Source organism: Camelus dromedarius, chromosome 15, assembly GCF_036321535.1.
Source record: "Camelus dromedarius isolate mCamDro1 chromosome 15, mCamDro1.pat, whole genome shotgun sequence".
Taxonomy (NCBI): domain Eukaryota; kingdom Metazoa; phylum Chordata; class Mammalia; order Artiodactyla; family Camelidae; genus Camelus; species Camelus dromedarius.
In genome coordinates, this window is record NC_087450.1 from 21486878 (window position 1) to 21513322 (window position 26445).

The 26445-nt window shown below is 39.6% G+C and overlaps 1 long non-coding RNA gene across 1 annotated transcript in view; it reads right to left on the reverse strand.

Moving 5' to 3' along the window:
- Positions 1-7879: 7879 nt before the first annotated feature.
- Positions 7880-26445, reverse strand: part of LOC116157489 (uncharacterized) — a 94507-nt gene continuing 75941 nt past the window's right edge. The window contains exon 3 of the long non-coding RNA XR_004141591.2: positions 7880-8404. This is a non-coding gene — a long non-coding RNA (uncharacterized LOC116157489). The remainder of the gene's footprint in view (positions 8405-26445) is intronic.

Here is a 26445-nt window from a genome sequence, read left to right on the forward strand (position 1 = left end):
AAAGGGATAGGTACATTGATTGGGGCACACAGCAAAATGTTAACAAATGTCACAGAAAAAACAGGACTATTCAACTCCGATTTTGATTCTGTAGTCTGTATCACGAAGCATGATCTTCAAACTGGAGAGGGCAGAGCAAGCAGCATTAAGAGGGAACTAGGGCCCAAGATAAGTCAAGACATACTAAAATGTAACCTAGTTGCTTCAAATGAGCTCAAGGCTTCAGGCCAGACAAAATGATCTCTCAGGTTACTGAAAGAATCTGAAAAAAAGGTCCAGTTGTGATTGTGAAAAACCTACCAATGGTTTTTTAGAATTACAGTCTAATCATAGATGCCCAGGAATTAGTGTGATCTACAAAAGAGAGAAATACTTTTAATCTGCAAAACCATAAAAATATCCAGAACATACCTCTAGCAAAACTAGAGAACAGATTATCACAGGCATGGGTTGTTTATGCTCAGGGAAAGATGGATGTAGTGATGACCTTACACTAGCAGAGGCTCCTTCCAGACCATACTAATCTCTCCCTCCCTCCCTTCCTCCTTCTTTTCCTACAAATCTCACTTCCTTTCTTCTTTTCCATCATTTTTTGGGGGGCTTCTTTTCTGTTTTATAGACTGTCTAGCCAAATAGTTTGGGGAAATTGGCTCTCAGTTCCATAAGGACATTGAACACATTACTGTATCGCATATTAGTAGATTAAAAAAAACAAAAGCCAGTGTAATTATGGTGACTCAAAACTGGTTGAAGAAATGTTCCCAAAGAACGCTTGCTAATTAACTGGGGGCAACCTGGAGAGTTCTCTAGTAATGTGCCCTTTGGACTTCATTTCACCTCTTTGTTCTTTCTTCCTTGTAAAATGCTTTCTTTGCACTAGGACTTGCCATATTCCAAGAAAATATACACAGTGATGTTTGTCTCAATTAGACTCCACAGATATGCATTTGGTGGAATGCATGACTCAGATGGGCTCTGGCAACATGAGCTGGTAAGATCCAACACTTTCCTTTAAGTAGCTCATAGTTTAATGGGGAAATAAAGGAGTAAGTCAGCACTTACAAGGCCCTATAATTCACAAAGAAGGATATGAACATTTGCTGTGTCCCAAACTTTCTTCTAGACATTCTGCTAAGAGCTTTACATATCTCATCATTTCCCCTCAGAAATGATATGAGGCAGCTTTGATTATCCCAGGTATTGGTGAACATGACCAAAGCCTAGAGAGATCAACTAACATGCCCGAGCTCAAACCTCAATTTAGACAGGGAGCCAGCGTCCAAAGTCAGGCCATCGGATTCCAAAGCCTATGCTCCGTTATACCCCACAACAAAAGCGTCTGAGTCAGGAAGAAGGTGGGCTAATTTCCAGCAAAGAAGGGTTCCCTGAATGTTCTGGAGATGGGTTGCCATCCAGGAAAACTCCCCAGACAGGGGGAGACTTGCCTGAGGAAGATATAGATGTTAGCCTTACAGACCTGTCAGAGCGTTGAGGAAGAACTTTCAGGCAGACAGAATGACACGTGTGAAATTAATAAGGCTTGAAAGGCTGGGAATGCATTAGGCGGCATTTTAGGCACCTGTGCCAATGTCTGGGGATCTCGAGAGGAGTCAGGTCACAGAAAGACAGAAAGCCAAACAGAGAGGTGACAGCAGCTCACAACCTCTATCTCTCTGTCTCACACACACAGAAACAGAATAGAAATTTTATAAACATGTATTACAAAAAATGCTTAATTACAATATGTGAAGTTCCAGTGTGTCAAGCTTGCTTTCTTTTTCCTATGTGTTATTATCTGACATATTCCAGAGTTTCAATATTCTCTTTCTCTCTACTTCCATTTTCCCTCTATACATTCAACAGGTGTGCTTCCATCTATGCATGAAAGGAGCTCTTGCGAAGTTGGGTGATTTTTTGGTCAGTAAATGAAATATTATATTACAGATACTAGGAAAGTTCCTTTTTAAAGGAACTTTATGCCAAATTGCTTTGTAAAGCAAATAATAACCCTATAACCAATCTTTCTCTAAATCTAGATTTCCGTATATCAGTTTTGACTAAAAGAGACACATCTATACTTTATTTTTACATGTGTCTGCTAGCAGTAGTGCATCATAATAGTATGCCAATTTGAAATACTGTAATTTTTATTCTTTTTCAGTTCTCACAATGCAATCTTAGAAAATGTATTATATTCCATGTCATAGTCATACATGCTTTCCTTTCCTTAGTGGAACTTTAGAATTTTCTTTCCCCTAAGTTTGGAGAGGTTGGCAGTGAGCTGCAAAGTTAGATAATCATCATGTCCAGGGCAATTATAATGTCCTGTGTCTGGTACAAAGTACTTTGTTTGCATTTTTACAACACACATCTGAGGTACGAACAAACACCTGGATCACCTTACATGTTAGCAAACTGAGGCTCAGAGAGGTCGAAGAACTTCTACAGGTGTCCAAACCGTGCTCCAATCCAAGTGAGCCAGACTTTAGAGCCACAAAAAGAACAATTATTGTATGTATCTTATTACTGGAATGATAAAGGCGAAGACAAATTTTGTTCTTACAGAAGGTAACAAAGCTTTTGCTGGATGTCGGTAGTAAAAAGAACATTTTATGAGAGTTAAAATAGATTCTAGCAATTTCTCTGCTATCAGTTGCTTGGACAAGACATTTCCTTGCTCAGGCCTCAGTGTTTCCATCTGTGAAATGTAATGCCTAAGTTCTTCTCTGCCAGGCATAAAGTTCTACTCTCTGACAATGAGACTCTACATGTACCATTGCCCCTCCCCTCCTTTTTTCTATTTAGTTTACTAGAAAGTGCGTTCAGATTAACATTTGTATAACAAAGAAATTCTTTTCCTAGGTAATTAAAAATTCAACAATTTCAAAGAAGAAAATGGGGAAAAAATGAATTCTACCTCTTTGGTTGCTAAGAGTCAGGACACTACCCCAAGGAAGCACTGTTTTTAAACCAAAGACCTTTTACTGATTAGAAAAAAAAAAACAAAACAACAAACCAAAATCCTGAGTACACACTTATAATCTCAATCTCAGAGGGAAGATTCACATCTTTTCTGATTTGGCCAGACCCTGGTTTTGAAGATGCATGAAGAGTTTTGGAGACAAAAGTCTTGAGCCCACTCACTGCTGTTAACCAAGCCAGTGCCAAGGACAGTCCGCCTCCCTCTGTAACATCCACTGTGTCCCCAGTACCTCAGAGCATGGGCTGTCCCAACTTTATCATTCCCCAAGAGGGGAAAAAAACAGCTTTTGATTACCTCACTTTTGCCTCTTTTCTTTTATGATCAAGGTGACTTATAAACAGCTGCAATAAAAATGATTTTTTTTCATAAGCATCTTCTCAATAATGTCTCCGATAAAGCAGAGGCTAAGAGATATGTGACATTCACAGATTTTGCCCCTGAAGCCACAAAAGCCACACAAGCAATTTCTTCATTTGACCAAAATGAATGGTCATCACAAAAACAAATATAACTTTGGTATTCCTGATTTGGCTGAGACAGCTTAAGGGCTCAAACTTAATAGACTTCTCTGACCGATTAGGATCGCGGCATGGGCTGCATCATCCTGTCAGAGCCGATAGTCAAGTCCAAACCACAGGCACGCAGCTGCCCTTGATCCATGACCTTAGTATTCAAAGCAATGGGATAGAGAACGTCACAGGACTCCCAAGGAAGGAACTCTGAGGAAGGTCTTCGTTTTGCTTGGTGGTGTTTTACAAAAGACAATTAAGCATTAAGACTAGATTGATGCTTAAATAAAATGCCCAACAGTAAAAGCACATTTCTATATTCCAAAGGCCCAAGAAAAGCTGTGCCTAAGAAGGGATTAGCTGCTATCAGATGATATTACCACTGGATTAATGATGTTTCACATTCACTATATTTGTTAAAAAAAAAAAAAAAAGAGGGGAAAAAGAATAGGAATCTCTTAAGGGGCAGATAAGTGATTTCTCTAAACCTTAAAAGCTAAAAGAAAACTCATTAAAAAAGGAAAGTAGTTGCAATTGTATATTATTTAGAAATCCTTAATTGGAGTATTTTTTTCCTTTAAAAAACAGCCCCATGTTTCAGGTAAATTGCTGTTAACATAGTCTGTGGATTGTGAGCAGTGTGTGTGTGTGTGTCTATGTGTGTGTGTGTTTGTCAGAGAGAGACAGAGGGAGACAGAGAGAAAGTCTCCTGTTTGGATGCTTTACATTCCACCAGGTATTTTAAACCATTCTTATTTTAGGCAATTGTTTTTGTAATAGATATACTAAAGGTGATCATTTTATTTTATTGCCAGTCATTGCTGACTGAAATATTTTGCCAGATGAAAGTAATTACTATGACTATATTACTTTTCTAACCTGTTCCGTGTATTGAATCCCAGGTTCTCATAGTATGAAATTCTGTTACCCTGTTTAAAAAGAAAAGCCATATGATGCTGTGTTCTGACCTCACTTATACAGAGACATACCACTGTTAGTCTGGTTTGTTTTCCTGTCTGTATATTTACATCTCCAAAGGTTAGAGGAGAACTCTAACCTTGTGCAGAAATATAAAGATAAGAAAAACGGAGTAAACCAATAGCAAGCGTCAGCATGACAAGCAAGGAAATGCAACAAATCATTTTAGGTCAATGATAATAATAAAAAGTGATCCATATCCTATCCAAGAAGGAAGGAAGGAGGGAAGGGAAGGAGGGAGGAAGGAGGCGGGAAACAGAAGGAAGAATCAACAAAGCAGAGCTGATATCAACAAATTCAATTCCACCAATAAATTGTTGGCTGGCATTACACACAGCTAATGTTTATATATTTGAAATCACGTGCCACCTATCTGTTGTACTCTAGAAATCACTCTAGCAGACTGAACAACACTGCATCTGAGAGCTTCTATTTGGAAACATGGTCAAAGGAAAATACTACTGGAAAAAAAAATGTCTGTTAGCTTTCTTTTCAGACCAACTAGTTAATCATCTGGCAAATTTCATTGGAAGCTTCATGTCCTAATGTCGCAGCCAGAAAGAAGAGCAGCATTAGACCCAGAAGCTCAGGTTATAGCAACAGAGCATGGAAAGTGATGGTAGTTGAGTTTCAAAAATGAGAAGAGAAGAGAGATCTTGCTCCCTTAATTTTCCTTCACAAATTGTAATTCCTCCATCCTCCCCCGACACCTGCCACTCCATAATCCTACCCTGGGACCATGAGTTTTCTTCGGGAAAGCCATTCAGCCCTCCATAGGGATTTGGTATCGATCCCAGAAGAAGGTGGACATCAACCCATTCCACCTGCCGAGTTCAGAGAAAAGCCATGCTCTTAATGGCACATATTAGACCGCTGTGATCCTGCCTTGAGCTTGTTTCAGTAATGAAAGACAGCACTAGACAAGGCTCTCATCTCTCAAGGAACAGATGGAAACTTGCCACAAAGTGTTGTGGGTGTGACCCCTCCTGAGAGTCACAGTAAGTTGTGATTTTTTTCCTTCATATTTTTCCACTTTTTAATTTTTTTAATTGAAATCATAGACCATGTTAGCCTGGGTCAACATCTTCAAAAAAAGCTGGCTCACTGGAGTCTTACAATGTTATTGCCAAGAGTTCTAAGAGCCATATTTGCTGCTGGAAAAAAGGAAAATATCTCCAAAGAGGCTAACAGACATGTCAGCTCAGTCATTCTAAAAGTCTTCAGGCTGTCAGGGTAGCCATCCTGTGCCCACCTCCAAAAGTCCTAAAACCATGCTGGCAAGCAGTGAATGGGAGTGGAAGACTCTGAACCCCCAACGTCAGGAGAAACAAAGAATGTTTAATAGGTGATTCCATCACAAGGCTCCAACATTTCACGTTGTCAACTTGATTCTACACCAAAATCACATAAACTGAACAACTTCACAATTACTTCAATCTGCAGGAATGAAGACCTTAATTCACCTGACTAAAATAAAGCCTCCTCAAATCTGGTCACTCTGACAGCTATGGAAACTCCTGCTAGTGGCAGAGCTTTGCACATCCGCAGCCAGAAATGGACTGGTTTATGTTCTGATGAGGGACTGGAGTCCTTTGACAAGGAGACGAGGCAGAGTAAGCAGCCGTGAGCCCATCTTTGAATGGACAAAACCTCTAAAGGAGGCAGTATGAAGACAGAAGACCCCAGGGCTCTGGCTGAGCCCACAGAGCACGCGCTCCAGGCAGAAAGAAGGAGGAAAGGAAGCACAAAGCAGGAGCAGGTGGCACTCAAGGAGCCTGGTGTCACAGACGCCCAGGGCTGGCCAAGTGCAGCCGACAGGTCGAAGGTGTGGTTTGCAGAAGGGACCACTGGCCACCGAGGACTAACACAAGGTCGGCTTCAGTGGTGTGGCAGGCACAGAAGCATGAGTACGAGGAGGTTAGGGATAAAATAAATGGGAAAGCACAAGAGTGGGGATGTACCTCTTATGTTTGAGGTGCTGGGAAGTGAAAGGAGAAAATATGAGGTCACCCAGAAGAGGCAGCAGGGCCAAGCCAGGGGAACAATTTCAAGTGTAAATTATTTGCATAGGAAAACATTACAAATCTGTTTCCAGCCAGTATGGGCTTCATTCAAAGTGAAAAACAGTTGCATAATTAAATACCACATATTTCTAAATACTTATAAATGAGAAAATATTATGATACAAATATAATGGGAAAATTTGGTGAAAGCAAAGGACTGTATAAATAACATTTTTAGCTGGTACTTTTAAAGTTTACATAGTTCTTTCCTTTCAAAGTCCTATGAGGTGATCTTTTTGTTATTCCAACTTTACAGATGTAAACCAATCTGCCCTGGGGTACAGTCAGTAGTGGAGGTGGAGCGAGTGTCTTCTGGTACTTACCCTCCTCCCTTTTTTTCCTTCTATACCAAATCAATTCTTCAGCAGAAAAAAAAAATTACTGAAATTTACTTTTAACAAGGCTTTTTGTAAAAACAGAAGTTTGGTTTTTTTTTTCAGGTGAACCGATCTTCCTACAGATACAGCCCACCAACCTTACACCTTAGCTTTATCTCAAGAGTGTTAAACTGTTACCAGCTAGCGTAGAGTTATCCTTCTCTATTTTAACAATTCCAACTGCCGAAGTTGTGCCATTCCCCTATTTATCCACCGCAAATGACAGCAGGAAGGAAAGGGTTACCAATATGTAAATACCTAGCGCCTACGCCAATAGGCTTCTTCTCTATAACACACATGAAGACAATTACTTTAAAAATATATATTAGTCTTCTCTACTATCTACACATCAAGACTGACACACACATTGTTAGTCTGCTGGAATAATAATATTGACTTTTTTTTAAACACAGAAAAAAACTGAATGTAAGGTTTTTATAAAGGATAATTAAGCAAGCTAATATAGTAATAAGTGGAATACACAATAAGAATATGTACTAAAATATCAGCTTTGTGCGATGCCGAGCTGGTGTTTTAGGAGATTAACAATTATGATCGCCAGTCCTCTTCTGATTCTATAATACTCCACACAATCTTTTTTAAATTACTTTATTAACCTTTCCTCCTAGCACAGAAGTGCCCGATTATAGATAATATTTCAAAATCATCTGAGGTGTAAGTGTGTTTGATTTGCTCGGTAATTATTTGTCTACTTTATTACATTGGCCAAGCACACAAGCTCCTTGACCAGCTTTATTTCAAGTCCAGTTAAGAACAGGGTCATATCATTTTGTGGATCACTCCCTTTGGGCCCCAACATACATGAAATTTTCATATCGGAGATGGGGACAGTGGATGGAAACATCGTACATTTTAAACATGGAGAAATCATTCACTGCCGTGTCATGAAAGGTTTCAGGCCCTGGGCTTAATGGAAAGAACATTGTTCATAAGGGAAAGGAAGGTGTTCATCCCCAGCCTGGCCCAGACGCAGGGCACTGAAGTCTGAGCTTGCAAATGTCCGCTGATGAAGTCTAAATGCCTATCCCTCACCTCCCACCAGTGGCCTTACCCAGGATCTTCATAATCTGCTCCTTGTCATTCATACCACCCAGGACAACACTTCTATTCTGATCTGAATCATCATGAACGCATTTCCGGCATGTATTTTGACCCATTTAAGGCAGAAAGGAGTGGGGCGGGGGCAACACAAGGTTGTCCTTTGAACAGGGGTCTGGAGGAAAGAGGAGGGTCTGAAAATCGCACTGAGTTTGGCAGAGGGAAAGTTTGCCTTCTCCAGCTTTCCAACTCAGGGGCAGAGGAAACTGATACTGACCTGTTCTTAAAGAGGAAAATGCATGAAGATGAAATGGGCGCACGCGGCTTCTCCTTGAGGGCCACCACCAGGAAGAGAAGCCCAAAGCCGGAGGACTCTCTCTATTGTCCACAATCAACAAATTCTGAAGTTTCCATAGGTAGCAGGATTCCAGGGCTCTGTTAGGAATACAGGATACAGCTGGTCAGCTCAGTCACCCCTGGAATTACAGTGTAGGGTACGGATGCTAGTATTTTAGACCCAAACCGAGCATAAAAAACACAAAGTAAAATTCAGTGTCAGCACAAAGTTGACAGCGAATGATTATAACAGCTTCGAAGCTTGAAAAAGAGTGTAAATAACTAGGATCCCCTGCGGGCTCGCTCAGCCTGCATACACAACAACGGTGATGGACAGCCTCTGTGGTGAAGTCGGGGAAACAGGTATTGGGAAGATGCAAAACTTCCGCCAGCAAAGAGCCTTAACTGTCACCTTTCTGACTAAATCAGCTACTTTCATATGGGGGGGAAACAGAGCAGTGGGGACGCCTTGGGAAGACCAACTGCCCCTTTGCCTGGGAAGCAAGGATGTTAATTATCGGCTCTTCCGTGGTTATCAAGGCTCTGCAACCCACCGGCTTTCGCACTCACAAGCACTCTTCTCCCTGATCTTTAATCCAGTTTTAGTCCACAAAAGATTGTCACTCAGAACAACTCTGCCATTTATAGAATGTAAAAATAAAGGCAAAAAAGAACAGTCCCCTCACCCCAACTGAATGGTTAACTTATTGGGTCGTTTTGACTCAAAATTGAATTTTCTTTTCTCTCTGTGTGCTCTTGCACACATGTGCACGCGCGCACACACACACACACCCCTGCATCCAACAATGAATGGGTTTCAAACACTGAAAAAGGACAAGTGCATCACAGTGTGCAGCCTCCAGCCAGGGGTCAGAGACATCGGCTTTGGGAGCCCAGAGCCTCAGCATCTTTAGGACTTGTAAATGCACAGGAGAAAAGCAAGCAGCTGAGGTCTTCGGCACATACCTAGCTACACTCCACAGGTCTGTAATTCATTTACTAGATAATTAATCAATTAGCAAATAATCCCTTTCTTCTTTGTTATTTATGCCACATAGGAATTGCATCTCCAAATGAAACGGCAGGCCACTTGTATTGAAACTTTGCCCTTCAAACACATTGGTCTTATTTATCTGAATTGAGCAGATGCTTCGCACTGCCAGCCCATTGTAACTGGACTGTTTGCTATTAGAACCTGAGTAAGATTTAAGCTAAACAGAAGAGCATAAATATGACATCTTATAGACATTCATGATGATCAACTGTGCTGTATCATCACCAGCCATTGCTGCTTATTCATATAGGAAAAGAGGGAGGAAATACACTTGACATTGCTAAAAGGGGAACTACAGTCACTGGAAGGAAAGGTGCAGGTGGAACTTACAGTTATTGGCTCTGGAGTACAACTCTGGGGTCTTAAAATGCAAGGAAATTACTGCAATGTATACACTCTGTTTAAAGGCTCAACAATTCCCATTTCTTTCAAAGGTCCATATTCCACCCAGCACCTCTTTGGAAAGCAAAGATATCTTTTGCTTAGAGACCGGGATGTTTGTTTATCACGTCTCCCAGATAAGCATCACCGAGGAGAAGGTCTGGCCAACAATGGTCTGATGAAATCCCATCAGACCCCAGTCCGAGCTGAGATGGTCAAGAGAAGAAATGCTGTGAAACCCGTTTACCACTAAGGGACTTCAGACACCTCCACAGTAAAATACACGAGTTGGCCTACGTGACTTTTCTAGTCCTTCGCACAGCTATTGTATTATGAATATCTGCATCCTTCCATATTTACACTGCTGCCAGGTGGGATAATAGAAAACATCTCCCCCTCTAGCCAGGGCAGGGGTCTAAAATATTTTAGAAGCCAAGAGGAAGGTCCCCAGAATCATACAAACATTTCTGCAGCCAAATGAGCAGAAAGTCTGTTTCTGCTGCTGTGTTTTTAAGTCTACAATTGTGTATTAAATGACCCTTCTGTACACAGAACAACAAAGGCATTTGGGGTCCATTTGTACAGGTGAGAAAATGGGTCAGCTATGAGACACTGAACCCCAGGTGTGCACAGGGCAGGGAAATTCTGTCATCTATTGCTTCCACAGAGGACTTCTGGGACAGGCTCAATGCCCCACATAATCACTTGCCAAGACTTTAATAATAAAACAGCAACAAGGAAAACTTCCCTAACCCTCTGCTCTGTGGAGAAAGGACTGAAGAATAAAATGCATTTGAATGTTTTAAAAGGCACTGTGAAACTTAGTCAATGAGAAAATTAAAGTGAGGTCATTATAAGATGAATGAATATCCTTAAAAACAAACTAACCCCAAACTTCATTCTTTTTAAAATTTTTCTCCAAAAAAGAATGGCCAAATGTGTACAGAAGCAAACTCTGCTTGTTAGCTCTGCTGAGAAAAGCTGGATTTGTTCACTCACAGGACTAGAAAGCACAACAGTGAATCTTGGAGGCATTATTTCTTAGCAGAATTAGCATAACCCAGCGCATCAGAGTATTAAAATTTAAAAAGGATTTCAAATTGTCCTCGTAACATCAGCAGAGTCATGTCACAGATTTTTTTTTATTGGTTCAGCAGGCTAGGTGTAATTGTATCAATATTTTAATGCTTGATGCATATTGCCTGTGATACATTGCTTGCATAAATAAAAAGCACCAATATTCAATTGCCAATGAAATAATCACACCCTCTAGATCTTTATTATATCATGCATTATTTAATTACAATAATCAGAGTCCTTTTGAAGGTAAAACAAGATTAAAAAGGTTTTGTTTTATTGGATCTATATATTTGATTTAAACTTTACATGTTAGCTTTACATTAAGAATTTATAAGGCATCAGTTCAAATGGTGCTATTATAAGAGTTTATTTCTTTTATAATTAGTACAGTACTCTTAAAGTACTCTGACTACGAGAGATAATATTTCAGTATTTTAATGAGCTTTTTAAGTGTAATTGATGTAACAATCATTGAATTACACATTTCTACCTGAAGAATAATGAAGGAAACATTTTAATGAGAAATTTAATCATTATTAGCAAATGATCTACTAAACTGCCATTTGCTGACATTTAAAAGCCTTAATAGCAGAAACTGTACTTTCCTACATCTGCGTCAACATCGATGGTGATTACTTTTCTCTTCCTCTGATTTTCCCAGGTTAACTTTCTACCATTACTAATTTTACTTACAAATTTGAGAAAACTTTCTTTAACCCAGAGTCGTCAGAGCCTTCCAGAAAGTGTGGGGCTTGACACTTAAAGGGATAATTTAAATAAATTAGCCCCTTTTCCAGCCTTCAGCAGTTTTCAGCATAAAAGGGCTCTTTCTTGTGAGTATTCATGCTTGCATCAGCTTGATTTTGATGAATGCCTGTGAATTCCCTGATAGTACCTCAAACAGAGAGATCTTAGACCCACGCCAGCAAGGGCATTTAAAGCTCCCTCATTTCATAAGAACACATCAGCATTCAGAAGGGGCATCGGTGTGAAGTAAGAGGAGCCTACTATGCAGCTTTGCCAACTTCTGGGGTTCAGCTCTACTGCTGGGTTTACAGGAATTCTCCATGCCACGGGACACGAATGGAGACATCACAGTGAAGCCCAGAAAGATGTGTTTGGGGTTTAAAAAAAACCACAAGATAATACCAGGGAGACAAGAGTGGTTGTCACCTATTGCAGGTCAGCAGAGTTAGAAAGCAAGTTCAGCCTTCTAGCTGAAGAGCTTGGAAAGGGCCAAGTTCAAGTCAGTATGCCTGCTGGCATCCATGCTGCACCCGGGAGCAACGGCTAGCACAGAGAACCATGTGCCCTGCTAGTGCTGTAAGGGCTGGCCATTTCTGGAACTCCTTGAGGGAGTACCACTTCTCTCACTGTGAGATTTGTATGATATGAACTGTTAATCTAGAGGACAGAAGGGGGTCTGGATAGAAGCACACTATTACATATCCAATGCACAGTGAGATCTTTTAATTTCCCTTTTTTAGGTTTGAGTTCTGATTTGGAGTCCTGGCAGTGAGTGGGCAGAAGGGAGGAAAGAGAAAATGCCAGCATTTGATCCACACCAGTCTCCTGGTGATCACTAAGGTCCCTTTCAGTCCAGACATACTAGGTTCGGCCCAGCTGCCAACTGTGTCCAGCTCAGATTCTCACAGAACCTTATTTTTTCTATTTTTTTTTTTAAAAGAACTTGCCCTTTTCACTTTCATGCTGTTGTGGACTCACTTTTGGTGCCTCTCCCCCCAAATTCATATGTTGAAATACATCTCCTGACGATATTAGGGGGCGGGCTTTGGGGAGGTGATTAGGTCATGAGGATGGAGCCCTAGTGAATGGAATTAGTGTCCTAATGAGAGAGACCCCAGAGAGGTCCTCACCTCTCTTTCTGCCCTGTGACGATACAAGGAGACAACAGAAGTCTGCCACTCAGAAAAGGACTCTCACCAGAACCTGACCACGCTGGCGCCCTGATCTCTGACATCTAACCTCCAGAACTGTGAGAAATAAACTTCTGTCATTTGTAAGTCACCCAATCTACAGTAATTGGTTATAGCAGCTGAAACTGGCTAAGACACACGCTCTCAGAAGGATCTTCAGAATTCTTCTACAAATCGTCCTGTTTCCCTCATAACTGAGGGAGCTGGGGTCTAGGACTGACTCCCCTCAGTATATTGCCAACAGCTTGGTGAAAGCTCCACCTGACAGGTCTGCTGGGCGCCACGTCGGGCCCTCCTACTCCCTGTGAATGAGCAGACAATGATGATACTAGGAAATGACCTACAGGGGTCAGAACACTCAAAGACCCATTGATAGAACATCTTTCAACTATAGGGGCCGAGCTGAGAAGCAATATCTCAGCTTATTTTTGTGGTTTGGGTGGTGGTGACGCAGCAGGTGAATGTTGACATTGTTTATTATGGAGGATGCACTTGCCAAAGGTCCAAAAATCAAGGCTGATATACTGCATTGAACTATACCTCTTCTGATCCTGCAGTGAAAAGCAAAATTGCAACAAACCACTGAAGAAATGGATCTCTTCTGCTAATTACAATAGTTGCCTAGAAAGGTGGTCCATATGTCACATCCAGAAAAGATACAGGATGATGCTGACATTTATTTATATTATTAAATTTATTGATATTTATTTTTTAAGATTTGGATATCATTTGTTTATAACCATAATATATATTCTTAGAGATGCAGGGTATTTGGGGACAACTTTCAAATTAAATTTAGATTTAAATAAGCACATTTTCCCCCAGATCCCTTAATTTTAGAGGAAAATAAAAAAGCAATATCAAGGAAAACAGAAGTAAATGTCTGGCTGGAAATATGAAGGGAATTTTTCAGAGAAATTGAGTCAGGACTCATTATTAGAAATTTCTACAAAATAACATTAGGATGGTGTTAGTCATTGTGACTCTTCATACTGAGGTTCCCTGAAACATTCCCATATGAGCCCACCACATCTTCATCAACATCCAGAAAATTTTTTTGTTACAACTAGATTTCAGTGGTGTCTATCCAAAGGAGCAATTTAGCTAAACTAGTCTCAGGAAAAGAAGTACAATTTGCTCCAAGGTAAGAAAGAAAGAAAGAAAGAGAGAGAGAAAGAAAGACAGAGGGAGGGAGGGAGGGAGCAAGGGAGGGAGGACGGAAGAAAAAAAGGAAGATAGGAAGGAAAGAAGGAAGGAGGAAGGAAGGAAGGAAAGAAAGAGAAGAAAAGAAAGAAGAAAGAAAGAAAGAAAGAAAGAAAGAAAGAAAGAAAAGAAAGAAGAAAGAAAGAAAGAAAGAAAGAAAGAAAGAAAGGAAGGAAGGAAGGAAAGGAAGGAAGGAAGGAAGGATAGGAAGGAAGAAGAAAGAAAGAAAGAAAGAAAAGAAAGAAAAGAAAGAAAGAAAGAAAAGAAAGAAAGAAAGAAAGAAAGAAAGAAAAGAAAAGGAAGGGGAGGAGAGGAGGAGGGGGAAGAGAGAGAAATTATAATGCACAGCACTAAGCTAATGCCAAAGACAAATGGAGTGTTTTCTAGAATGTGGACAAACTTTGCCTTCCGGAGAGCACAATACAGTAGCCCAAGACAATGAGAAGTTTTACTTAAATAGCAACACACTGATAAAGGGCAACCACATGAATCGCATGATAGTCGTGGATGCAATTTAATTCAGTTCAAGAGTGTGCCACCAAACTCGAGTATTCGAAAGTGTGCCATTAATGCAAAAGGGCATATAGACCGAAGCAGGAGAAAACTTAGAACAAGAATGATTCAAATTGAAAAGTACTGTTTGAACAAAAGCCTCAGTATTCTTGTAAATATTTAATGATTTTCTTTTCCCTAATCACTTCGGTGTTATTCGTTGTATTGGAATCTGAAAGACACTAACTCATCCAGTTAGCAAACCAGATATAACCAAATACTACTTTCTGAAAATGCACTTCTCAAAGGCTCCATCCAAAGGTTGAGGGAGCATGAGATGAAAACCATCGGGAAGGTTGACAATGCCCCCCGCAGGGCAGCGTCACGTTTGCTGCCAACAAAGGTGGTCAGTGACAAGTTCTCCCAACAGCTGCTAGGGCCTGATCCCAATTCAGGAGAGTCTCGCAATTACATAAAAGCTTATAAGGAAGATCAGAAAGCACATTCAATGTAGTGGGCTTCCCCTTCTTTTGCTATCATTCAAGGAAATTTTGCTACAAAAAAATATGAAAGTCCTTTATGTAATCCCAAGTAAATACAAGTCCAATTAAAGCTTTGGATCTACTTCACTTGGTGCATCATTCCCAGCTTTGATAAAATATCTGAAACACGTACACATACACTTACACTTTGTGCGCACACACACACATACACACCCACCCTAAATGCATATTCATGTACTTGAGACACAAACAACCAATTCTTTTTTGGGGTAAACACCTGGCCATTTACTCATTAAAGAATCAGGACTCAGACTTCCCTCCCTCTTCAGCTTTAATTTTCGTTCTTCTCTTTACCTAAATTATTTCCTCCCCACTTCATCTATGGCACCTCATGCCCTATTTTTTTTTTTTTTTGTTTCAAGGCAAACCCGAATCATACCTTCTCAGTGAGACTTTGGCCATCACAATTTTAAAGGAACTTCCCTTCTTCAGAAATCCTATAGTATGTGTGATCTGTACAACTTACACCGACTGCACACAACCCCTACTATTTTTTTGCCTTGTATCAATCATGATTTTGTAAGAATGTAGATATTTTCTGCACAACTAGATTGTAAGCTCCTAAAGGGTGGTGTTGTGTTATACATTGTAGCTGTTAAGAGAAAGAAAAGAAATCCACTGGCTCCACTACTGGGGTGAACTGAGTAAATGTCCCTACCTCAGTTTTGTCATCTGTAACTTGGGATAGAAGGATGTGCTTCATCAAGCTGTTCTGAGACTAAAATAAGCAACTGCATGTGGCATAGTGCCTTGCATGTAGAGAAGGCTCAGGAAAGGTTGGTTACCATTGTTACTGTCAGTTACTATCTCTTTAATCCTCAATGCTGAGCGCTGCACCTTGCACACCACATGTGTTAAGTGCTGGCATTTGATTGCCCGATAAGTAGGTATCTATGGCTTTTGCCAAGAAGCATCTATTGCCCACTCTGTTAATGGTCCCCTAATTTCACTATGATGAGACTTGCCATTCCTCACTTATTAGCTCTTCCTGCAACCTCATCTCAGCCTGACTTCAAGTGGTCCAGTGTTAACTCATTCTCTCACTGGCCAGAGTGAAGGTATCAGAACCTATGTGATGCTAAGGGGTTATCTAACACCCAGCCTTCCTTTCAATTTTATTCTTGTCCAGGAGTCATGTAAGCTTGTAAAACTATCACAGCCCTTTACTAGGTTTGGCAAATGCCAAGGAATTGAGAGAATACCCCTATGCCACCCCAGCCCTCATCTCCGGGAAAGCTGACAGCTCTAAGGATGTGTCCAGATGGCCCTCCTATTAGTAGGCACCACCATTTCACTGTCACCTGGAAATTCATTGTTAGTTAATCATGTCCAAGAGGATGCCTAGTAAAGATATTTGTTTGAAGAGGAGTAGAAGTTCCATTTGAACCAGAATTGTGTTCACTGAGAATTCAGGTACATTTAGGTGTGTTTAAGGACTGGTGATGCAAGTTTCTTTCCAATGTATTTATCAGAAGGATTAGGTCCTCCTGGAAAAGCAGAGACATTTATGTGGGAGCACTGAATTCCATCAGAGGAGGTCCCTGCTGCTGGGGAGAGCAACTGGACCCCAGTATCATGCGACTACACTATCTTACGTGGGCTCCAGTCGCATGGGCCTTTTGTGAATAAATTCTGCTTTCCCCTACTTGTCCTCCGTGTATCAGCTTAAATGTTCCTTCCTTTGAATCCTGGGGTGGAATGACTGCAACAGGAGGGCAGGCAAAAACAAAGAATAGCTTCACAAAATCTCACTGAGTTACACCAAGTTAAGAAGTCAGCAGTTGTGGTAACAACACCCTTACCCTGGATGACACTCCCCTTGGCAAAGGACACAGGGAATCTTGGCACAGGTATTGGTTGGCATCAGGTGTCATGGGTGAATTCCCTCAAGAGGTGAAGGTGTCCTGCACTGATGCTTTCAGCATATAGAGTAGTATCTTAGACTTCACACATGGGGAGGATGGATGCCTCCATCAATGGGCATGAGAACTGTCATCTTTATAGGCACCAGGGGATAGTCACCCTTTCAGCAATGGCAGGAAACATAACCATGGGAAACAGGAGTGCAGGAGAGGAAAATGAGACACCTTATTCTAAGAGGACTAGTTCAAGAAGCATAAAGCAAGGTGCTCCCTGGAAACTGCCAACACCTGACATGTGAGGAAGCCTTCAATTATCATTAAGTATATGAGAAAGCAATCCAGGAAACAGTCTTTGGGGATTGTTGGGGTGATTCTGCTCTTCCTCTGGATGGTCAAGTCTGGCAAGTGTTGAGTTATATAAGTCTGTAAAAGCAGCATGTTTGGAAATGTGTGGAGGCATGGCTCTGCTAATCCTAAAGTGAAAACATTAATTTTGAGCTAAAAAAAAAGTGCTTTTTTTTTCCCTTTTCCAAACCTGACATCCATTTCAAAGTTAACAACCCAAAGCCTTTCAAAACACGGTGTGAGGACTTAATACTGTCTTTTGTAATGGCTGAAACTTTTATTGAAAATGTTTGGTCCTAGACTCTGCAAGATCAGTCACACAAAAGTGAGCAACACATTTAAAAGGCAAATGATCCTGCGAAATGTCAGGCCCAGGAACAATTTTGGAGCTGCAGTTGGTAAAAACTGACAAAAAATAAGTACTCCATGTAAGCAGTAAAACTCCTCACTGAGTCCTCAAAACTTCGTACATGACTTGTGGAGCCTCAGATTGAGTTGTTTATCTTTCAGATCGAAGCCATGGATCTGTCAAGGGAAACCTAGGTCCTATTTTTATGGCATGACTTTTCTTATAGGAGAAAAGCAGACGGGGTGCTCTCTATGCAGCGTCAGCCCTAAGTGCCTCAGAGTGCAGCTGGGATCACTGCGTAGGTTGGTATTATCAGGACAGGCTCTCCTTGCACATCCCAGTTCTGCCAGAAACCACCAATTTCTTATTCCGAGCTAGTGCACGTGGGTGCCTGAGGTTGTGAGAGCTTCTGGTCCACTAGCTTTCACAGTTCAAAACAAAAAATTCAGATTTAGGGTCCTAAATCGTTGTCCCCAACATGAAGCCGCCAAGTGAGCAACAAGAATGTCAACTTGACATCACTCCTGACCAAGAGGGAGTAAGAATGACCACACTTATTTCACCTCTGCCTGAAAGAGCTAAGACACCAGACAATAATAATGGTTTCCAAGATACTAGATACCAGGCAATAGACAGTGATCCCTAAGTGATGGGAAGGAACAAATGAGGTGAGCCCGACAATTGCCATTAACGTAGGCTTTGAGAGGCTTTTCAGGCTGTGTAGCATGAGGATGGGGGGCCCGGGCAGAGCTCTGGCGACGAAGAGACAGAGCTGAGTGCGGGGAGACACTGGCAGGCACAGAGTACTGAAGGAGAGAGGGCTGCACAGGGAAAGAGCCTTGGAGATCGGCAGGGGACCCTTGAGAATTTAGCAGAGTACTTACCAGCACAGGCCTGCGATGAAACTACCTGAGGCTGGGGAAGGAAGCGACTGAAAGATTAGAGAAAACACTGTCTGGTGCTCACACAGGGCTGGGAGAGTGCCTGTTTCCCCAGCAAGACTGAAAACCTCACATTCACAGGATGCTATGAAGAGTGCACATAAGTTCCTTGCCTTACTGGTAGGAGAATAACTAGCTGTAGGCTAAACACTCCTCTGAACTCTCCAGAATTCAACTCTTAGGTAACTTAGCTGTGTTCTAGAACAAAAGACAAAAATATTTATGGAAACACAAAAACAACCAGGACCCAACAGGGAGTCTTTTACCAGATGTGCAAAGAACCTGGAAGTTATGACCTAAATGAGCAGTGAAGTCAGTAAGTTAAAAGGAACCCAAAATTGACACAGAAGTTAGTATTAGAAGATAAGGACATTAAAACAGTATATTATAACTGTATTCTATGTGTTCAAAGAGTTGAGAAGAGTCAAGGAGAATAAAAAGGCCAAAAACTCCTAGAGATGAAATTCACTTGGATGGGATTAATACATACTAGTCATTGTAAAAGAAAAGATTAATGAATTTGAAGACATGGCAGTAGAAACTACCGTTTATAAGAAGCACAATTTAAATACAAAGAAACACATATTTTAAAAGTAGAAAGATGGAAAAAGATTCTCCCTTCTAATGCTACTTAAAAGAAAGCTGGATAGGAGGAGGGAAATATCTCAGTGGTAGAGTGCATTCTTAACATGCATGAGGTCTTGGGTTCAATCCCCAGGACTTTCATTAGGGAAAAAAGAAAGAAAGAAAGAAAGAAAGAAAGAAAGAAAGAAAGAAAGAAAGAAAGAAAGAAAGAAAGAAGAAAGAAAGAAAGAAAGAAGAAAAGAAAGAAAGAAAAAGAAAGAAAGAAAGAAAGAAAGAAGAAAGAAAGAAAGAAAGAAAGGAAAGGAAGAAGGAAGGAAGGAAGGAAGGAAGGAAAGGAAGGAAGGAAGGAAGCAAGCAAGCAAGCAAGCTGGACTGACTATATTAATAGAAAAAGCAGATGCAATGCCAGGACAAAGAATATTAGCAAGGGTAAAGAATGTCTCATCATAATGACAAAAGAGTCAGTCATAAAAACAGCATAGAAGTCCTAAATGTTTATGCATCTAGTAACAGAACCTTCAAAATACAAAGGCAAAAAATGAGGATTCCTTGGATAAACAGACAAATACATAAGTACAATCTAGGATTTCAATATACCTTTCTTGATAATGGGTAGAACAAGTAGACAGAAAATCAGTAAAGATGTAAATACCTATGTACATAAAACACTCCATCCTATAAACATTAGAATACACATTCTTCAAATACACACCAAACATTTACTGAGATAAACCATATTCTGGGCCATAAAACATGTCTCAACAAATTTAAAAGAATTTAAGTCTTGCATAATATGTTTTCTAACCACAAAGGAAATTAAATAGGTAATCAAAACAAAAAGATTTCCCAAAAGTTCCCAAATATTTGGAGATTTTTACACATTTCTAAATAAACTATAGTCCAAAGAAAGAAATAAAAAGAGAAGCTAGAAAGTGATTTGACCTAAATGAAAAGTAAACATAATATATCAAAATTTGTGGCCCAGTAAAGCTGTACTGGGGGCCAAGAGAAGGAGATTTATAACATAAAGTAGCTGTGTTAGAAAAGAAGGAAAAGTCTTAAATCAATAAACTCAGCTTCTACCACAAAAACAAACAAAACCCACCAACCTGCAAAAAACAGAGTAAATTAGGAGAAAGAAAGCAGAAGAAAGGAAAAATAAATAAATAAATAAATAAATAAATAAATAAATAAATAATAAATAAATAAATAAATAAAATGGAAAATAGAAAAACAAGAGAAAAAAATCAGTAAAACCCAAAGCAGGTTCTTTGGGGGAAAAATTGGTAAACTTTTAGCCAGAGTAATTAGTAAAAAAAGAAAGCAAGAAGACACAAATTCCCCATTCTAGGAAAGGGAGAGGTGACATCACTAAGGTTTTTAGCATATTGACAGATAAGGAAATATTATATCGAATTTATATCAAGAAATTCAACTTAGACAAAATGGAAAAATTCCTTGAGGAAACAAACTATGATAAGTCATACAAGAAGCAGAAAGATAATCTTAATAATTCTATTATATTGAAAAAAAGATTTGGAAAGTTTAAAATGTTCCCACAAAGAAAACTCCAAGACAAGATGGCTTTCACTGTTGAATTCTTCCAAACATATAAGAAAATAATACCAATTTTATAGAAACTCACAAAATTGGAGAGAAAGGAAATAATTCCCATCTCATTTTATGAAGCCAGCAATACCCCAACAGCAAAACCAAAAGTAGATTTTACAAGGAAACTACAGATTAATATTTCTCATGAACATAGATGCAATTTTTTAAAAAATTCCTATAAATGGAATCTTGGCCAGGAAAGATTTTGATTTTTTTTTTTTTAAATTTCTGTTTCTGGCCTGGAAAGATTTTACGCAGCGCTCGACTGTATCAGAGAGTACAGACTATGATTGTATCATGTTCTCAACATCTCCAGTAAATCAGTATTTTAAACAACTAAGTTTGTCCTTTCCACAAAGTCAAAAAAGCAGTTATTCTCTTTAGTCACTAAAGTGGCCATGGTTTCAAGAGAGAAGGTATAAATTAGTGTGTAGAGCACAGATCTTGGAGTCAGACTGCCTGGGATTGAGTTTCAGCTCCACCTCTTACTAGTTTCACAGTTTGGAAATATGATTCCACCTCCCTGTGCATCAATTTCACCCACTGTTAAACGGAGTTGATAACATCTCTGTCTCATAGGGATGTTGTCAGGAGTAAATGAGTTCATCGTTGTAAAACAAAGAAAACAGTGGAGTGCTGTGTGGAGAACGTAGTAAGTGCACACTAAGTGGAGAGCAAGGAGCAGTAGCAGAAGTAGGAGCAATTGAATGGTGTAAATCGCCATGAAAGGCACACACTGAACTGAGTACCAAGGAGTTTTATGCTGGCTGGATACATCAGGAAGAAAGGGAGGGACGAGCATACCACCAAAAGTCATAAGTACAAGCAAGCACTTAGCAACCATAAAGGGTATTGCTATCTTCTGGAAACTGTGATTGATGGGTGTCGAATATAGAACACATTTTTGTGGAATGTGGGGGAAGAGGAGAAAAGAGGAAGGTGTAAACAACCTAGGAGTGAAAGCTGGCAGTTGAGACTAGATGATGAAGAGCTTTGTGTGCCTCGAGAAAGTAGTACAATTTGATCCTGGTCAAGATAGGAAACCATTGAAGAATTTAACGCAAGAGAGGATCATAGCCAGATACTTATTTTTAAAGATACTTTGGGGGAAGTTATGGAAAATAGATCCAAGAAAAGGAAGCTGAAATCAGGAGAACTTGCTAAGAAGCTATATTAGTTTCCTATTGCACATGTAACAAATTACCACACTTAGTGGACTCAGACAGCACAAATTTATTGTCTCTCAGTTACTGGGCTCCAAGTCCGGTGTAGGTCTCACCGGGCTAAAATCAATGTGTTGGAAAGACTGCCCTCCTTGTGGAGGCTCCAGGGTGAATCCATTTCCTTGTCTTTTCTAGTTTCTAGAGGTCACCTGCTTTCCTTGGCTTGTGACCCCTTCCTCAGTCTTCAAAGCCAGCAACAAGAAGGTTGTGTTCCTTTCACACCAAGTTACTCTGACCTCCTTTTATGCTTCCCTCTTCCACTTTTAAAGGGCCCTCAGGTTAAACTGGACTCACCTCCAAAACTCAAGACAATGTCTCCATTTTGGGGTCAGTTGATTAGTGACCTTAATTCCCCTTAGTTGTGTAACTTAGCATAGTCACAGGGTCTGTGGACTAGGACAGGGACAGCTTTGAAGAGGGGCCATTACTCTTCCTGCTACAGAAGCTATTACAAAATCTCAGGTAAGACATGATAAGGGCCTAAACAAAGGTGGTGGTGGTAGAAACAGACAGGAGGGAATATACTCAAGTATGTTTCAGATGCATAATTGAAAGAATACATGGATTCATAGGGGTGGGTTTGGAGGGGACAAAGGACATGAGGGAGTAAAGGAAATTAAAGATGTTTCCTAGTTGGTTAAATTTGAAAAAACTTGGTGAAAGACGATGCCATTAACCATGACGAGTTCAGTTTTCAATACATGAATATAAAGTTCTCATAGAATATTAAGGGTGAGATGTCCGAAGCTTACAGGAAATCGGATCCAAAGTTCAGGAAAGCAGAAATGCTGATGACCAAGATCTCAGCATTGTCATGTAATATCTGAAGTCTCAGAGTAGCTTGCCGTAAGTTACCAAGCACACTGCACACATATGCACACATACCCACACTCCATACTTAGTAGCTTTCATTGGTATAAGCTGATACTTAACATGAAAAAATAGACATATCTTGTAATTAATTGTAAGTGATCCACTATATCTGCAACTGAATCTTGACGGTTAGCTCAGAAGAGGAGCAAAGACTTCTGAATCTAAGGGTGAATCCCTACAGAGGTGGCATTCCCAAGCCCAAAGAATGTGGAAATGGTGGTGAGGATCCATTCTGACTAAGAAGCAAAGAATTGTCACACTGGATGCCATCTGTGACCTTCCAGCCCTAGGTTCTCCTGTTTTGTCTCTCACAGGAACAAATTTGAGAATATATATTTATCCCACTGGAAACCAGGTTTCTATTTAAGATTTGTAGCATCTCCCCATTCCTGTGAGAGGCTTTATCTATATCTTAAAAAGGCATTATTGTATATGGGAAATCTCTGGATCTTCCCTTTGCATGTGCTATGAACCTAAAACTGCTTTTTTTTTTTTTATTAAAAAAAGGGAGTTTTAAAGAAAAGTTACTATTGGAGGCATGATAATATACTGCTTCAGAATATTTCTCCCCAAGCCTAATGATTAAAAAAATAAACAATTCATTTTATTAATTAAGGTGCTGTGATGATAGTAACATGCCAACAAATAAGAGTGACTTAAAAATTTTCTCTTACAGAAAAGACCTGAGGTATTATACAGGTCTGTTAATTCACAGCAATGCAAATGGTGCACGGTGGAAACCACAAGTAATAAAACATCCTGTAACAAAAACTTAGAATTCCATGTAAATGGCTGGGGGTGGTTGGGAAGGCAGGGTGGAAATGTCCATTTAAATATAGGACCTTGATTAATTTTCTTCTCTAGTGGAACCATAAGAACCAAAAATAAGCTCACTGGTGTAGCTGTGGTGACATATGAGTTGGAACGCATGGCGTGTACAAAGGTGAGTAATAAAAGTGAAGCAAACGAGCAAAAATATATCAAAAGTGACGAAAATTATGTGTTTCCATTGTTAAGAGATGTAGTGAAATTCTCATCTGGTGAATTCCAATTCAACATTTCCTTGATATATCTTTTATAATTTTCACTCTAATTATAATGAAAATCATTTTTCAATGTAATTTTGCAATAAAAATGTTTTTTTTATTTCTCATTACATAAGAACATGATGTGGTACAGTTACTGAGCAGGCTTACAATATGCACACTGTATCTTCCCTTTCTTACCATTTAATCTCTTCATAGTCTACAGATGTCAACAGGTTCAGATTAAGCTTGTTACAGATCTGCTTCACTCGAACTCACTGATGATTATTTATTTAGCAGTTTTATGTAACCCTGTCATAGATAAGCACTCTATTAATTTGCCGAGGGACAAATCAACACTAGTTATTTTTCTACCGGCTATTAGACTCGGTGCTGCTGTTTGTTACAAACCACTTGCCAGTTAATTATAAATTATGGGTCCTCTTTGCCTATATTAATTGATACCTCCTCTGCCTTTGTAATACTAGACAAATAAATTGAAGGCAAGATTTATTAAGCAGTGTATGTCTTGTGTCTCTTGATTAGTATTCTTTACTTTTTTAACATTTATGCTTGTTTATACAGATTTGACAGACCAATGCATTAGAGAAATGATCTTTGGGTGTTTTGCAGTAAAGAAAGAAAAAGATTTAATAGGCTTCCTACAAATTTATTTCAAATGACCCACAATTCATTGTAAGCAATTCCTAAAATACCTTTTGACTTTGTTCTACAGACTGGTGATGGCAGCTTCCAAATTATGCAAAAGCTAATATTCCAATGGTTTTAAAGTCTACACAGGCAGTTGCTATAAGATAAACAAATATGATGCATGTGTAACTTAAAATCCGTATCACTTTACACATGCAATATCTAATGTCCCTTTCCGTTACCTAATTGCATATATGCATTCTATTACACAGGCTTCTGCATACATAGGAGAACTTTTTTTCTCTACTTTTCTCATTTAAACAATCTGTACATGTAATACACAGTGACAAAACAATAAACAACAGCCATTTTTAATTTTCAGAAGCATGAATTAAAGATGGCACTTGCTACAGGACATGCACCTTTCCATGTGCAGGCCACAGAGGAGCTGGAGTCAGAATTTAGGCCAGGAAGGAAGAAAAAGAACATTTTACAAAAGAAAATCTTAATTCGTTTGCTCCCTGGACAGTATCTAACATTGAAGAGCTGCAAATTTAACAGGAAGGATTACCCCAGAGGGTCATTGGACTATATTCTGATTTCAAAGGGCTTAGAAACCTAGCTATCCACCAAAGGATCTCAGTCTCTGAAATCCTAATTTTGTATATAATTTCTCCATGTAATTGACAGTTTTGATCCAAGTTGCTTTTGCAATATCTTGGATTCCTAATAAGTCCCTATCTGACATAAATCCAGAAAATGGACAGTTAGCCTATTGGGGTGGGCATGTTGTGTCTCCATTAGTTCTCACAGGAAAGGGAGATATATTGGTCAGGCAGATCTCTTCCTATTTTCAACTCACACGTAATTGAATCCCTTCTTCAATGTGCTCATGTTTGAAGACTTAAAGACTCCCCAATTGGAATTTAGAGCAAGCCTATAGAGTAAAATCAGCTAGCTCATTCAGAAAACATACACTCTGTTAATATGCCATGAAACTGACCTTAAGCCACTTTTTAATAATGAGATTTCAAGAATCATCTCCTATATCCCACGCTACCTTTTGTTAGCTGTTCTGGGTACACCTCCCAATGGATGTCGTAAGTGATAGAATTTCCTGATAGCCTTGATTCATTTGATTATGCAGAAAATATGCTATTAATCATCCCTCACCAATTTATTATTTTTGCCTGTATATCCTCCATGTTACCCTTCCTACCATTTACTACCTCACTGTTCAAAGTCTCTGCCTCCCACAGATAAACAAGATCTGAGTAAGATTTAAGTTATTAGTTACAATGAGAAATTACTTTGATTAGCAGTGGATTGGAGTTGACACTAACCTCTCAAATAAATCATTTTTGATTATTCGCATTTCATATCTTCACATTACTTTCGAACCCAGCTACATGGTTAATTCATTGTTTGCTGAACTGCAGTGTACATTTTTAACGTGCTGTTTTACCCGAACCCAACTCAAATTTTTCACCCATACACCACTAGATGATGGTCCTCATAAGGTCAGCAGTTGAATCTTTTTTCTTTTTCTTTGTGTCACTAGTGCTCACAACAAAAGAGGAACTCAGTACTTGTTTTATTTAACGAATAAATAGAGTTGGCCTATAAGGAGCTGATCCCGGAGGATCAAATATAACACAATAGGTGCACACATAACTACTACACTACAAGGCAGAATCATCATGCAGTAGTGACTGAGAGAAAAGCAGATTTGCTTCTGTCACAGAATTTTCCAAGAGCTGCTCTGAAGGTTGGCCAAGGAGCGCACAAATTTTCCTTCTATTAATATTTCTCATTCTTAGGTGGTCCTTGGATTATGACCACATTTTCCTCTTGTGTAAGTCCTCAATCAAGCTTTATAAAAGTCAATGAAGCTGATTCCACATTACATATAAATCTAATGTTGGACTCCACTGGACTTCTAGGTTCCTCCAGGATCAAGATGAA